The sequence below is a fragment of the Mobula hypostoma genome, chromosome 1, assembly GCF_963921235.1.
Source record: "Mobula hypostoma chromosome 1, sMobHyp1.1, whole genome shotgun sequence".
NCBI classification, from domain to species: Eukaryota; Metazoa; Chordata; class Chondrichthyes; order Myliobatiformes; family Myliobatidae; genus Mobula; species Mobula hypostoma.
The window spans coordinates 158,256,870-158,269,216 of NC_086097.1; the positions used below are offsets into that span (position 1 = coordinate 158,256,870).

The 12,347-nt window shown below is 39.4% G+C and overlaps 1 protein-coding gene across 7 annotated transcripts in view; it reads left to right on the forward strand.

The window, feature by feature from the left end:
• tsnare1 (T-SNARE Domain Containing 1) overlaps positions 1 to 12,347 on the forward strand; it is a 1,025,035-nt gene that overhangs the window by 124,207 nt on the left and 888,481 nt on the right. For 2 of the 7 annotated variants that reach the window (XM_063040571.1, XM_063040628.1), the window contains exon 2: positions 12,008 to 12,075. The exons of the other annotated variants lie outside the window; for them this stretch is intronic. The gene's annotated coding sequence lies outside the window, so the exon portion shown is untranslated. The remainder of the gene's footprint in view (positions 1 to 12,007; positions 12,076 to 12,347) is intronic. 7 annotated transcript variants of the gene reach the window in all.

A 12,347-nucleotide genomic window follows, 5' to 3' on the forward strand; every position in this document is an offset into this window, starting at 1 on the left:
AAAACCATGAAATTTCTTGGCCAGTGGGAAGACGGGTTTCTGTCCCACCGAGAGCGTTAGATCCATGGATTATGACCACAGGAAAAATAACTGGCGTCTCTTAGCACTTTAGTGCAAGGGTGTTTATTGGGTGCATCAAAAAAACAAACTTACAAAAATTAGGAAAATAGTGAAAAGAAAGCTGCCAATATTTACAAAAAATTATCTACCAGAAAACAATAATTGCTCTATACTTATTCGTGTCCTTTGTGACCTCCCAGCAGTCCCTCTCTCTCTCACTGAGAGTGAAGAGCCCTGTTTTATTAGGCACTAGGACACACCATCTTTAATTTCCCTCAAAGTTAACTTAAAACTACATGAGGTAGAATATGACGCACCCTGCATTGTAGTTACAATAATATTACAGAATAAACAGAAGTATCTACCTTAAATACAGTATACAAACAACATTTACACATCCCCATTATTAAAGAAATGGAACATTTCGTCGTAGGAAGGAAAGAAACCAGAAAACCAACCCAAGCTGCTTGGTTTAAGACCCATTATGAGAGTACTATGAGGAAGACACTGAAGTGTGTGCACTCGGTGCATGACAGCAGAGTGATAAGGCAATGTTTGTGTGTGTGAGGAGTGTGTTTACTGAGTGCTCTCTGCCAGATGGAGTTTATGCTTGATGGGAATAAGGGGACAACTCTGGTACAAGAAACACCTATCTCTTCCCCCTGGGCATGAAACCTAGAAGCTATCTTGGCCTTTTTTTTAACATGCCTTAACCTAGCACCAACTTTCTAAGAGGCTTACACTTCAAGAAGATGTCTTAAAAGGTGAAAGTGTGGTCCCTTTAGAGGGCCAGTACTGAAGTTTTGATATTGTGTAGATTACTTGCTATTACTGATCTGATTTAAGTTGATGAGCTATTCTATCTGGAGTGCAGACCTCAGTTATTTCTGAGTGTACATGCCTGAAGCATGGCTTACTTTCAGGGGAGAACAGGCCAATATTACCAGTTGGTGATAACTGAACAATGAAAAAGAGTGATAGTATGGCAGATCATTAATCTTTGACCTTTGCTACATTTGTCAGATCATCAAGTTTCTTCTTGTTATCCAGGACAGTCATATGGACGATGTAATTGTTGTGGCGTGGTTGTAATCACCGGAGAGAGAGAGTTACTGGTAGATACAAAGCAGCTTCTTTATTTGACAAAACAAGGTTCAGCAGGCATCATACAGACAGAGATGCTTTGGGTGGAAAGGTCTGCTGCCCAATGTGGGGCTCAATATTTATTTGCTACACACACAAAGGGCAATTCCATATTTACAAAGTATAGACAAGGCTTTCTTTTGAAGCTACATACAAACCTCACACCTCCCGATTACACTCATCCGACCGGCGCCAGCAGCATTGTTCCGAACCAAATCCACAATGCATTTATTTGGTATTTTATGTGCTAACATAGAGGACAATTCATACTTACAAAGTATAAATAATGCTGTCTTCGAAACACCCTGTAAACTTCACACTTCCATCCCAGAGGCAACAGAAGCGTCTGGGCTAGTATTCCAGTATTTACAGCTTTTAGGAACAGCATTGTTACAAATGAACTGGGTTTACAGCTTTTAGGAAATGCATTGCTATGAACTCAATCCACAGTATTTTGTCAAAGAACAGAAGACTGGTGGCCAAAGTCATTTAAGTGTAAATGAATCATCTACCCAAAAACTCACTCTTTGACCTTTGCTACATTTGTCAGATCATCAAGTTTCTTCTTGTTATCCCGGGCAGTCATATGGACGTTGTAATGACCTTCAGTATCTTTCCTGTCTCCATTTAGATGATTTGAGTGTCTGAGACAATTGATTAAGTCTTGTCCACCTAACATGTTCAGTCCAATGGCATACCTTTGATGCTGCCACTTAGAAACTTAACAAGCAACCACCCCTTTGCTCTGCTCCTAAACTCCATTGATTCATATGTTTTAGCGGAGCCCTTTCTTCCCTGTCAGAGAAGCTGTTCAGTTGCTTGATGGAATTCAGCTTCTTTGCTTTACCAGTGATGTACCAATTGGACTTTTGCCCAGGGAGGTGCTAGTAATTTGTAGTTTCTGTTGTTCTGCTGCATTTACAAATGTTAGTTATTATGATCTAGAAAGAACCCATTTAGCCTTTTGGTCATGGCACTGGGTGGAACAGTAATTTCATTAAATGTTATTCAGCTGCTTAAAATTTACCTGAAATTCAACCTGATACCCCAGAGTCCTGATGAGTTAAGGCCAAGTATGCCGTGAAATCATGAAGAGTGTGAGAATTGCCTTGATGTCCTCACATATAATTAATCCTCCACTAACATTATAGAATAACCAGATTGTTTGCTTTAATATTGCTGTCTGCAGGAGATTGCTTAGCAGAAGTTTTCTCCCACTATTCTGTGTTTTAATCAGTCTTCAGAGGCTCTAGGAGCTCCTTGGGAGATCCAGAAAGGGATGTGAAAGACATCACATTTTCTACCACTTTTTCATCTAGAAAAGATAAAGAAAACCCAACACACTAAGTATCACCCTGTCTGTCATCTCACTCATTTGAAAGTAGCCATCAGTATTGTCATCAAGAAATAACCGTTGCATCAATAATCATTTGGTTAATATTTGGGTTCGATTACGTAGGAGTTACTTAATTGTGACCTCATCACATTTTTGAAGGTGTTGCGCTGCGAGGACAGTCTGTGAGAGAAGGGACAATATTGAATGGGTTCACTACTACAGAATTTCATTGAAGCTAAAAATCAATAGGCAGTGCAAGAAATGTACCGTGGCTGGAGTCATTCCTGTCCAAGATTTTGATAGTCAACTAGTGATTATTGCTGCCCTAGGACATCATTAGCAGTCCACAGGGAAACATCCTTTGCTCAACTATCTCAAACTGCTGAATCATAGTTGCCTAGAAACAGCACTAGGCAAAATCTGTCCTTTTTATATGTAAACAACAAATTAAAAGCAATTCTATACATGTTTGAAGTGCTTGTTCATATTTCTTGTTGACGTGCTCCCCATTGGGAAATTGGATTGGGCACTTCCTGTTACAGTTCACCACATGGTTGTAGTCATTCCCCTGTTGGATTTCCTGCATGTGATAATATCATGAGTGTGCATCGTACCCATCAGTTACTGTAGGGCAGAGATTGGATAGTGATTTTTGACCTTAGTAATTAACACATAGCTTTGACAAAGAGAATATCACAGTGAATGCAGTAAATTCTTTGTAATCTCAAGTGCATTGCCTACAACTGAGGCACGGGGGAAATCTTGGTGTTAGCCAGCCCTGCCCTGATTGTGGCTGCAGGGTTGCCTGTGGTCAGTCAAAACCCCGTCTGTTCATGATAATTGCCATTTAAAACTCAGCCCTTCCCGAGACCACATCCTGGTCCCAGCATTTGCACCCACACTCTGAACCTCTTGAACATATCCTGACTGGTTGCATCACGGCCTGGTAGAGCAATTTAAATGCACAGGAATGTAAGAAGCTGCAGAGAGTAGTGGGCTCAGCTGAATGGTTCCCAGGTGTGTGCCTCCTCAACATAGATGGTTATCTACTGGAGCTGGAGCTGCTGCCTCAAGAGGGAGACATCCATCATTGAAGATTCCCACCATTCAGGCCATGCCACATCATCTTTACGCTGCTACCATTGGGCAGGAGGTAGAACAGCTTGAAATCACATACCAACAGGTCAAGAATAGCTTCTTCCTTTCAACCTTATGGTTCTTTAAACAAACTGGCGCAACAGTTTGACAACACGGCGGTCATTTTGCACTAAAATAGACTTCCATTTCATACTAATTGTGCTCCTTCTAGTAAAAATGGTATGTCATTTGTTTTTCTTGTGAATGTTGCTTATCTGATGTAATGTGCCTGTGATGCTGCAACAAGTAAGATTTTCATAACACTTGTGTAGATTTATAATTGCTCATATGACAGTATAATTGCTCACATGAAGCAGCCTGATAGGTCTGACTGAGGGAGTCAAAGTCGAGTTCAAGATGACCTACTCTTCAACAGATTCTTGATACACCACCCTCTTTTCCTCTCCTCACCTTGCCCCACACACACAATGCTAGGAAACCCCTGAAAATAATAACTCTAGTGCTCTTCTCCTCCCACACCTGCATCTAAGATGCTAAAAATAGTCCCGAAACATAGCAGAAACTCTTTGTCAGAATTAAGCTGTTGGAGGTTGATTTGAAGATTTGTGTCATTGTCAGTTTAATGCTTTTTTTTTACTCAGATGGTGGGTGCCTGGATTGCGCTGAGGGAGATATTTGTGGAGGCAAATGCAACATAAGTGTCTTAGATAAGCAGACACATATTCAGAGAATGGAGGGATGTGGGTATTTTGTAGGCAGAAGGGATTCTTTTAGCTAAGCATTTAATTACTAGTTTAATTAGTTTAAACATTGTGAGCTGAAAGGGTTATTTCTGCAGTGTTTGATTTAAATTGGATTCCCAAACTATTTTATACCATGGACTCTTACCATTAACCAGACGGTCCATGGACCCCAGGTAGGGAACCTCTGATTGAAACAAATTTAGAAAACAAATCATTTCATTTTTTAACAGGACAGACCGGTTCTGATGAAAGGTCATTCAGAAGAAATGTTAAGTGCATTTCTCTTTAGGCCACTGACTGTTCTGTTGAGTATTTCCAGCATTTATTGCTCTTACTAGAATTCAGCCTCTTTTTATTGTGAACCTTGAGATATTTTGTTTAAAATGTCGGCTAAACTAATTTGATTCCGTGAGACGTTGAAAAGGAAATAAATTGTTTGCCTAAGGTTATTAGTTAATCTAATGGGTTTAAGGGAGTCTAAACAAAGTTATTTCAGGTCCATGGTTACTCATGGAGACTAATACAGTGTTTGAACTGGCTGTTATGACTAAAGCCTTGGTTTAATTATGAATGATATGGCAGATTTATATTCATTTATTTATCACATGTACATCAAAACGTGCAGTGAAAATGAATTGATTGCATTAACAATCAACATAACCTAAAGATGTTCTGGGGGGCAGGTCACAACTTTTGCTGTACAATCTCTGGACATTGTTTGTACTTGCAGACATTGGAGCTTTTTTCCCCTAGTGGACTCTCAGACATGGCCATAGTCATCGGGCTAATTGGCATTCAGGCTTTAATCTTCAGTATCGACCCCAGGACTTATGATGATGAATGAGGACCCTGGATCCAGACCTCAAACTCTGGACTCTCCAATGACTGGGATCCTGAATGCTTGGTCTCAAATGGTAGATGATCAATTTGAGAGGATTCGGTCATTGCTAGCCTGAATGCCTAGAGAAGCTGACAAGATTGAGTATAAAAGGGGCTCCCTTCGCTGTTTCGAGGTTTAGTACAAGTTCACTCAAGGTCATCTTTTCACAAACATTAAACCATTGAAGCACTTGAATTAATGAGGTTAGGTATCTCTCATTGAAGGATATCAGAGAGTGCATGGTAGCACAAGAAAACTTTGTGATAAAAATTTACCGGGGTGATGTAATGTAGCACTTTGCATTGCACTATATGCATTGTGTTCAGTCCTGCTTCCTTCCATAAGGAGTTTGTTCATTCTCCCTGTGCTCGTGTGCATTTCCTTCAGGTGCTCCAGTTTCCTCCCATGTTCCAAAGATGTATGGATTAGTAGGTTCATTAGTCACGTGGGTGTAATGGGCCGCACAGGCTCCTTGCACTGGCAGGGTTTGTTACCATGCTGAACCTCCCACTAAAGATTATCTTTGGCAAACTCAGCACCTCCCTTCAAAGTTGCACTAACAGGATAAGTAGTAACCTTGATTTTGCTCTCATTTTCTGAAGGGATACTGTGTAATTGTCGTCATAGATAATAAAATAATGAAAATAACTGGGCCCAGAACTTATGCAATGTGACGACTCAAAAATACTTTGTCTATGAGGAGAACAGCATGACCCTGTCATCACACTGCTCTGAATTCTGAACAGAGAAATACCACTTTTATGCAGTTACAGATGTCGACCATTGGGTAAATTTTATATGTTTGAATTCCTTACTTACACGATCAGCTGCCATTCACAATAAAGATGTTTAAAGTTCATAGAGACTACAAGCTGACAACCAGTGACAATTTAAAGTTAGTTAAGCAATTGTCCCTTAGATGTTGGGTGTGTTTCATATCTTTCTGTTGATCTTATCCATTCTGTCTCTGGCACCCCTTACTGTGTAAAGGGAAGCTATGTTCTTCTAGGTTGATTATACACTGCCTACAGTCATTCTCACCTAAAAGATGGCTCTGCTAGTCTCACTTCGAAGGTCTCTCTTGACAACAACTGCACCCAGGCAATCCTTGCTTGGATGTTGTCTTTAACCCTTCCCTTACTGCAACTCCCATATAATTTCTCCATAACCTCAGTGAGGGCTGCTTTGCTTTGTGTTTTAGATCTTTTCTAATATCTGCATACAAAATAAAGAACTGCAGAGGCAGGAAAGCTTACACTGTGACAGAATATACTGGAAATATTCTGCAGATCAGGCAGCATCTGTGATGGAGAAGTAATGAAGGTTCAGGTCACCATCTATTTTCAGACTGGTGGATCCTGATGAAAGGTCATTGACTTGAAAGATTAGTTGCTTCTTTCTCCATAAGTACGACCTAACCTGCTAAATGCTTGCAGCATTTGTTGTTACTTTGAGTGGGATAAATTCTGAAACCTGAATTTGAAGGTCTAGACAGTTAAGTCTGCGTAAAACCTAAAAGACTGGCATTGCAAAGAGTAAGATTGTAGTTAAGGCTATTTTAACTAAATATACACACCTTTCTGCATGAGTTAATATCTGTCATTTGTAACAATGATTTTCTAACATGAAAAAATCTTATGATTGTGACTATTTTTCTAGCTTTCAGCTCATTCAAATGATGGTAATGGTGTAATTTCCAGGTTTTGTTCTGATGTGATTTTCAAGCACATTAGTCTGAATCACCACTTACAGAAAAACAGTTTTTAATAATATGAGCCATATTTATAAGATTGAGCACTTCTCCCCCTGCAATCATGCACAGGCTACTGCATAAATCCCTTCAAAGCAAGACTTGTGTTGTCTGACCCCAAGTCATCATGTCACTAGTTGGTTTCAGCAAGTTCCCTCTCCAATTGACATAGTTTGTAGTGCCGAAAAAAATACCTCAAGGTGGTTTCATGTTCTGAAAATCACAAATAAGTAAAAGAAAAATAGAAGAGAATTCTGACAAAATAGTCTGATGAAAGAGGTGGCAAGACTAGAACATTAAGGGGAACTTCCCTAACAGGAGGAAAATGTGTTATGATGCCCCAAAGGATTTATGCTTGTGTCAGTCTTAACTTGTACTCCAATACTAAGATGGAATGTCTGAGGATGAAGGACCATCCATTTAAGACAGAGACAAGGTGAAACTTTACAGATGGTTGTACTTAACACGAGTTCAATTACCTGTATCAAAATGAATGTACACTCAGGGGCCACTTTATTACCTCACCTGTACACTTTACTGATGCAAATATCTAATCAGCCAATCATGTGGCAGCAACTCAATGCAGAAAAGCATGCAGACATGGTCAAAACGTTCAATTGTTGTTCAGACCAGACATCAGAATGAGGAAGAAATGTGATTTAAGTGACTTTGACTGTGGAGAGATTGTTGGTGCCACATGAGGTGGTTTGAGTATCAGAAAAAGTACTGATCTGGGATTTTCACACATGAATATCTGTAAAGTTAAAGAATGATGTGAAAAATGAACAAAAAATCCAGTTAGCAGCAGTTCTGTAGATGAAAAAAGCTTCATTAATGAGAGAGGCCAGAGGAGAATGTCCAGGCTGGCACAAGCTGACAGGAAGGCAACAGTAACTAAAATAATGATGCATTATAACAGAAGAACATCTCTGAACACACAACATGTTGAACCTTGAAGTGGATGGACTACAGCAGCAGAAAACCATGAGCATAGACTTAGTAGCCACTGAATATGTCGAATTTAAGCTGTCATTGGTAGGAATTGGAGAGACATCAGCTTAGTTTTCCTTGTTCACCCCTGTTTACTCATCATTCCTTCAGGTCTGTGTTGCTTACTATGCATTTCTCCAGTTTTCATTACCTTTTTTTTGAACGGAGAGATTGAGTCACTTGGGGCTGTACTTGCTGGAATTCAGAAGAAGGGGAGGAGATCTTATAGAAACGTATAAAATTATGAAAGGGATAGATAAGATAGAGGCAAGAAAGTTGTTTCCACTGGTAGGTGAGACTAGAACTTGGGGACATAGCGTCAAGATTCGGGTGAGTAGACTTAGGATGGAGATGAGGAGGATCTGCTTTTCACAGAAAGTGGTGAATCTGTGGAATTCTCTGCCCAATGAAGCAGTTGAGGCTACCTCAGTAATTATATTTAAGACAAGATTGGATAGATTTTTGCATCGTAGGAGATTATGTGGAAAAGGCAGGTAGGCGGAGAAGAGTCCATGGCCAGATTGAACAGCAGAGCGGGCCAGATGGCCTACTCCTGCTCCTACTTCTTATGTTCTAAACTAAGACGTGTTATATAGCCTAATGCTTCATATTCTTTGCAATCCTTTTCATTCACAGATTCTGTTCCAAAGATCTTTCTATCCTCCTCTCCCCACCGCCCGCAACCTCTCCAGTTCATTCCTATATCTTCTTTATTCCTCACCCAGAAATATTGCTGTCACTTCTCATTTTACTTTGTTGGAAGGTGTTACAAATTCAGTTAAATGAATTTGTGCTCTTATTTACAGATGGGAGCTCAGTCTCTATTGTGTCATTGATAGCAGCGCCAAACTCCAAAATGAATTACTACCCTGTTACTTCAGATAACTTTTTATTGCTAGCAACTCTTCACTGAACTGGAATATTTTGTGTTTCTACAATGCAACTTTTTGTACTAGTCAGCTGGTTTTCTTTCACTCTTGGATTTCTTCTATGTACATCATTTTATTTGTTGTGTAGTTCCTTCAGACGAGATGCCTCTTGGGCTCAGCTGGGGGTCCACTTCAGAAATGGAGATGTAGCAGTGTGTCTTCAACGGCTGTTATGATGATGACTCTGTGTATATGTCTCAGTAACCTGTGTTAATTTGGAGTCTGAAGTTTCAAAAACTGTAGCCATAGCTCTGACAAGAGGAATTGGAGCTAATAATTCAAATCTTAATGTATTCTTTTCAATTACAGTCCGACCTGAGGTTGGGCAGCATTATAAATGCCAAGGAAATAACTGTGGAATAATAAAAAATATTACCATCGGTATTAAATTATAGTACTATTTTGTTAATATTCCACAGTTTATGTATAATCAAAAGAGATCAGTTTCTGGTTTACATTTTAAAATTTGGATATTTTGCTATTATTTGCTCACTTCTGAGGATCAAGTTATGGAATGTGTTTTCACTTCTGCCTAAGTTGTTTTGATCTTTCTGCGTTTGAAAATTGTGATAATGTGATTCATATCAATGTCTTCATTTAATGATGTAGTGTGACAAATGTTGAGGTATAAGCTTAATGCACAAGACTGTGCAGTGAGTTTCCAAGATCTAAGACACTTCTGAAATTGGAGATTGAGGATCAAATCTGTTTACTTTGTTCTGTGGAAAAGGAGCAAGCAGATTTGTTCAAAGGGCTTTGCAATTGTCTGATTTCTGACATCTATTTCATGCTTTTTTACAAAAAACAAGACTTTGTGTAGTATATTATGTAAGACTCAGCATTAAAGAATGATAGTTTCCTGCAGCCGTTGATGATAAAAGGCACCTAGATGAAGGAAAATTGGAGGGCGAATGGGAGGGAAGGGATGGTGAGTTGATCATGGAGTAGGTTGAAAGGTTGGCACAAAGTCATGGAGTAAAGTGCCTAAACTGTGTTGTACAGTTCTGTGTTCTATGATGACCTGTGGCAGCAGGAATTAATGCTCATATTGTCAAATTACTGATCACAATGTCCCGGTAACCATCTCCACTGATTGTCCAATCTAGTTGAAAGAAATTTGGCTAAGGTGATGCATTTCCCAACATTTTAAGTCATATATGTTCCTCAAAAGCTTTGTATGCAAAAGGAAAAGATTTTTTCCCCCTCAAAGCCTGCTGATGGACAAATACTAATCAATACTTCTTAATTTGAGTCTCTGAGGCCAGTAATAAATAATAAGGTACCTTACATGGTAATATTCCCAAAGCAATATGTGACAACTGTTTTGACAGCACCAGTTGTGCTAAAGTGGCTAGATGGATTACGGGTGAGATACAGTTCAGCGGCATTGATTAGAATTTGCAAACACATATAACCTTCTGAGCTCATGATGTGTCAGATTATACATTGGATGCCTAGATTATTGTATGTTGTCTCAGTTAATTTTAATATGTGCATTTCAATTACATGTTTGGATGTTGCTGTCACTTCTCTTTAGAAGAGATGGTACCCTGTTGCAGATCTCTGTTAGGTCAGTAGAAATGTCAGAAAACAAATGTCTGCTGCTGAATAATATTGCTTGCTGCTTTCTTTCCAGTTTTACTTGGACTTTCATAACCTTGTCAGGTAATGGAAAGGGGAGCCGGGAGGGGGAATGTTATATCAGTAAATCTTATAGGCAAAACTGATTGCAAAAGAATCTAAATTATTAATTTTCCTGTGGTTGACAATGAAGGATTTGGAATAGATTAGCAACAATATCTCATGCACAATCTCCATCAGCATAGGTGCACCACAAGGCTGTGTGCTTTGGCCACTGCGCTAGTCACATTTACACTTGTGACTGTGTGACTAAGCACAGCTCCAGTGCCATACTTAAGTTGATAACTGCACTGGTGACAAATCATCATATAGAGGGAGATTGAAAATCTAGCTGAGGAGTGCCACAACAACCTCATATTCAATGTCAGCAAGACCAAGGAGTAGATTATTGACTTCAGGAGGAGGGAACCGGAGGCCCATGAACCAGTCCTCATTGTGTGGAGAGTCAGTAACTTTAAATTCCTCGGTATTATTATTTTGGGGGACCTGTCATGTACCCAGCTCATAAGTGCAATTACAAAGAAAGCTTCTACTTTCTTATATGTTTGCAAAGACTCATCATGGCAAACTTCTATAGATTTGCAGTGGAGAGCATATGGACTGGCTACATCACAGCCTGGTATGTCACAGGAAAGCAGCATCCATCACTGAGAGCACCACTGTCCAGGTCATGCTCTTTTCTCACTGCTGCCATGAGGAAGAAGGTACAGGAGTTTTGGATGCATAGTACCACTTTCAGGAACAGTTATTACTCCTCAACCATCAAGCTCTGAACCAATGGCAATAACTTCATTCACCCTCACTTGCTTCATAACTGAACTGTCCCCACACCGTATGAACTCACCTTCCAATGACTCTTCGTCTATGTGTTTCAATATTTATTACCTATTTATTTATTATCATTATTATTTATCTCTTGTGTTTGCACAGTTTGTTGTCTTTTGTACACTGGTTGTTAGTCTGCCCTGTTGGGTGCGGCCTTTCATTGATACTATTTTGGTTCTTGGATTTACTGAGTATGTCTGCAAGAAAACAAATCTCAGGTTTGTATGTGGTGATATATATGATAGTAAGTTTACTTTAAACTTTTATATGTTTGCAAATGCTAATTCAGTTTAATGATGTCCATGGATCTGGGCAGGATTTTACACCTGAAAATTTGAAGTGATAAAATGTGGTGATCTGGTTATTTAGTTATTCTTGTTTAATGCTGCTGGGCTGTGGTTATGTAGTAGTTCCATTCGTTGTGTTGGTATTTAATAGGGTGGATTTTGGTGGGAATTTCAGAAAAGCAGCTGTGAATTGAGATGGATAAATGGTTGGTTGTGCTTGCCTGGTTTCTACTCGTGAGGAAATTGTGGGTCTAATTGGCAAGTGTTACAGAGTGCACGTACTTTATATTAATTGCTGCCTTTTATCTTTATATTCATGTTCTAGGATGTTGGTGTTGTTGGCAAGTTCAGTATTGTCCCACTGAAGTTGGTGATAAGCTGCTGCGGTCCAAGGTGATTCAAATTTATTGTTAAAAGCATATGTACAGGTACAGGATGTCATGAACAGAGCAAGCACAAAAAGAGAAATAATGTATGAGATCATGAAAAGGCAACATTACTTCATTGGACATGTGATTGGGAAAGAGGAGTTAGAATGCACTGTAATTATGGGAAAGATTGAAGGGAAGAAAGCAAAAGGAAGGCAAAGACAAATGATCATGGAGACAGCAGCTAGAAAACTGGAAGTGAATACCAATGAGTTGATCCACTTAAGCTGAAACAGG